We start from the raw sequence: 4,699 nt of genomic DNA, 5'->3' as shown, positions 1-4,699 counted from the left end.
GATCAATTATGTATATTGATACACCCATAATATAAGAAAGAGCGCGACATATGGTTTTACTTCCTTAAAGAGGGACCGGACCTGCGTAAAAACACCATGTCCCTTGTCTCGTGTTACCTATCGATCGATCTAACAGCTCGGACCCCCCTTCCCGAGGTCTGACCGTTTTGACTCTGATATTGGTGCATTCTTTGAGAGCCCGATGTGTGATTGCAAGGGATCAAAGTTGTCAGAATCGTGATTCTGAATCGGATCGAAGATCCGTTGCTAGGATCGTGAATCGTAGAATCTTAACTATCAGGATCGTAGAAACTTAGATCCTATGAGCAAAGTCGCAGAATTGGAGCGGCTATTTTGGATTGTAATATTCTAAGACTTGAGTCACGATTCTGACAACTTTGCAAAGGATTGATGACTCGTTTGCAGATTGGCAGCAGTTTTTTCTGGACTACGAATTTGTGTTCACCGTCTTCATCTCCTCAAGCGTCGCTTTGACGATTCCTTCGGTGTAATAGTGTATAATTGAGTCCACAACAACCCTATAAAATGTCTTCGCATTTTGATGGGTGAATCTCCAGCAATCTTCGATATACTAGAGCCGTGTCAAATCTTGACGTGAATCTAGAAAGTTTAGGGCGAGGGGTCCAGAATCCAGCTCGGAGATCCGTTGGAAAGTCCTACCGTTTATCAGTTGTGGAATTTTCATATCAATCACCCCTCAAAATTTCAGCTCAATACGACCATTCAAACTCTGAGAAACGTCCCATGAGTGAATCAATTTTCGTATATGTTTTCTACACAAAAATGAATCCGACCTGATTTCATCTTTCTTCATGAACGAGGCATGGCATCTTTTTTGGAGGAATTTTTTATAAGGGAATTCAGTGTCGTCCTCAAATGCGTGCCCAAAAACTTTGATTATTTTTCGAGAGAATCTTCAACAACATGCCGATATCAAACCAGCTCGAGAACGTTGCTCCACGAGTTCCTACCAGCACCTGCTCGACTGCGCCGTCGTTCCATCGAGCCAACAACGATCACCTCGAATCATCACCTCATTGAGCCAACATCCACCACACCGACATGCTTTGACACGTCGGCTTACTCGGGGGCTCTGACATCACGTAACTAACCTGCCCCGTCACCTCGGCTAGATCGGGGGCTTCGCCATAGCTTCATCGACATACTCCGAGGGCTTCTCCATGGCTTCATCATCACCAATCAACCGGCTTCGTCACGACAGCTAGACCGAGGGCTTCACCTTGCCACATCAATCATGCTGCATTGCCACTTTGTCAAGCCGAGCTCCTCGCTCGGTCACCTCGAGCTTGGGGGCTGGGACCTGGGTCAAGTCGAGGACTACGCACCATATTGGATGTGTGAAAGTTTGGTGGACGTCCTTTTCCCGCCACAAGCCCGTACCACATCATGAGTGACAAGCACGTTAACCAACTAAGTTGCTTTCATGCTCAAAATTTTCAATTTTTGTTTGGTTCAACCAAGTGTTATATTTGTGTTAAAATGAGGTTTGTTAAAAACAACTTCGTTTATTGTCACACCCTGTTTTTGCACCATTTTGCCACTATTGTTTTCTTTTCAAAATTTGGAATAAATTAAAACTTTGAAGTAAGTGTTATGAGTGTCTGGATTGTCATTGCTTGTATGTGTGCTTGTCAGTGGATCACCAAAAACATTTTTTATAAAATATTATTTCTACAAAACCCCTTTTTATTATTTTTGTAGCTTTAAACCCTACTTTGGGATTTGCACTACAAGTCCCTGATTTGAGGGAAGTGCTTTTACCCAAAGATTGTATTTTGATTCCATTATTGAAATAGCTCTTCAAAATCATAAAATAATTATTTTAAAGTCATTTTCCTATTTTTATTATATGCCCTTTTCTAAGGCTAGAAATGGTATTTCTTGGTGAAAATTATTTTTCTACCTTAGAAAAATCTGATAAAATTTAGGAAGACTCTCACGACATATATTTTCCATACATAAAAGCTTCAACCCCTAGTCATGTTCAAATATTGGACTAAACCCTTGAAGACCATTTCTGTCTGTTTTGACCTATTGAAATATTTACAAAGGAAATATTGTCAATAAATTCTAAGAAAATTCTAGCATGTCCCACATGCTATATTTGGTGATCATGCCAAGTTTCACCTCCATCCAAGGTGGTTTGGTTCACCAAATAATCTAGAAACCCTTTCTGTCCAGAACCAAGTTGGAACAACTCTACATTGCCAAGTTTGTCCAATTGGTCTCAAAATGCAAGAGTGCTCAATACCCCAAATAAGGAGGGCGTGCCAAGAATTGGATTTGTGGGAATTGATTTGACCACATTTGCTCACAAGATTGCAGATCTCCCCAATTGTGGGTATTTTCAAGTTTACATTGTTAAACTTGTTCAAGTGAGCTCAAATTTGTTAAAAACCTCCTAATTATGTCCTCCATCCAATCATGTTAACTATCAAATCCATTGGAGGAGGTTAACTCACCCAAACCAGCATCAAACACCTTTTGCCAATTGAAAAAACCAGCAACTAGCACCCCAAACACTTACGCCCTTCACTCCAAACTTGTGTCACAGGTTGCCTATGCCTCCCCACAGCTGCAACCGAGAGATCCAGCACCATCTCAATGAGAGGGAGCCAAAATCTCTAATTAACCAACTGAATCAATGCTGACAGCATGTGTTTACCACTCCACCTTTTGACCAGCTTGATTTCCCTCGGCCCCAAGCATCCAAAGAGCATCTACTCCACCCCCAGACTCCCCCGGACATGGCCAAGATGCACTAGGGTGCGCCAGCATGCTGTGGCATGCCAAAGCTGCGCTCTGGACGTGCTACAGGGCGCACCCGAGCAAAGCGAGGCCAGTCATGGCCAGCTCTTGCCCCCTCCCATTGCCCCTCTTTGACCACAACGCCAACCGAGGCCACAACAGCGTCATGCCCCTCTCTTCCCCCTCTCCTCTGTCCCGGGCCACGCATGCCCCACGCGCCCGAACCGGCCAGAAGAGCCTCGCCACCACGGCGCGCCAAGAGCCCGCCCCCGTTCCTTCCGAAGATGCCTCTCGGTCCAAAACCACGTCCGCAATACCACGACCTCGCTCTCGAGCCCTCTCTTCCCTTCTGGCCACTTCAACAGCATTGCCGGTGCACCACCTCTCGGTGGATCATCGTCTGGCTATATATAGGCCCCCAGCTCTCCCCCGCACCTCTAGCTCCTCTCTTTAGCCTCGAGTCGACCACCCCCAGTGCCCCTTTGAGCTAAACGAGCACTGGTGCTCGAGATCGACCAAGGCGCCGCCGCGTCGGGGCTCCTTCGATCTCGGGACACATGCACGCTCCGACGCTCCTTCCACCTCCCCCGTGACCGCAAGATCTTCCTGGTCCTCCTCCACCTCTTCCTCGACCTTCTCCACCCTGTGAGCGTCGTCACCAACTCCCTCCCGAAAGCCTCCGCCATGGCTTCTTCGTCCCCGACGACTCAGGCCACCACCGATGTTCATTCGACCCTCATCCGAGAGGCGGGAGCGCAAGGAGTCCATTCCTTCACTCGCATGTCATCGACATCGCCGGAACTGCCGCCGATGAGCTCCCCCTCCCCTCTGTCCCAAGGTAGGAGATGACCCCGACAGGAGGGCCCCACCTGTCGGCGGGCGTCTCTCTCATCCTCTCTCCCCTCAGTCGCTGGCCACACGGCCCCGCGCGTCAGGTTTAAACCTGACGGCGCGCGCGCTTGGGATGGTTGACTGAGTGGCTGGCCGGTTGGCCAGTTGGGCCGGCCGAGCTTCTCGCCAAGCCTAGCTAGTGAGATGGCCCTTTTTCTCTATTTTTTCTGGATTTTCAAAATGAATTTCCACAGGATTAAATATTCACCCAAATTCAATTATTTTTCCACCATAATTCTTGTTAAATTACGTAGTATTTAATAATATTGCTTGTGCACTTTATATAAAAACTTTTATACACAGTTTTAAATTAAAACCTAGTTTAAGTATTTTAGCCTTTGTTAAAAAGACTTTTAAAAATAGTTTTCCATTCCAAAACCAGAAACAAATATTTTTAGAAATAATGCTAGTATTTTATAGAATATAGTGACATTTAGATGTGAGTTTGTGCTCTATTTTTGGTTGTGGTTCTTCTTCTTATTATTACTATTACGACGATAGATCACGCGTTTGACGAAGGACTTGGAGCTGAAGACCTCGAAGACCGTGGATACCGAGCTGACCAAGGCAAGCAGCCCTTTGACCATGTCTGAGAAAATATTTTATGCATGCCATGTTGATTACTTTATTTCAATGCATATGATCATGATTTAGTCGGTAACCCCTCGGTATGGTGTTTCCAATAGCTCCTCCAGAGCACTTGCATTTGAGCATGACCTTACCACCTATGAGGGTCATGCAGATCAAGTAGATAGGTTGATAGTAGTGCTACACATAGGATGAACATATGCATGGTGATGGAAACACAAAGGTGATTACAAAGGTGTTTCCGAAAAACCCCGTCGGGTGCCACTAATGCCCGGGGGTGATGGTGTGGAGATGGATGACCACTTGAGAAAGAAGTGGTGTACCAGGAAAGGTTTTGTGTGTGTGGTTTCGGGAATGGGATTATATTTATGATGTGTCGACCGTCCCAACCTTACATGTGAGACCGCAATACCCCTTTATGGGACGGGGC

This window comes from Hordeum vulgare, chromosome 6H, assembly GCF_904849725.1.
Source record: "Hordeum vulgare subsp. vulgare chromosome 6H, MorexV3_pseudomolecules_assembly, whole genome shotgun sequence".
Taxonomy (NCBI): domain Eukaryota; kingdom Viridiplantae; phylum Streptophyta; class Magnoliopsida; order Poales; family Poaceae; genus Hordeum; species Hordeum vulgare.
The sequence above is the reverse complement of the archived record's forward strand: the minus strand, read 5'-3'. Positions refer to the sequence as shown.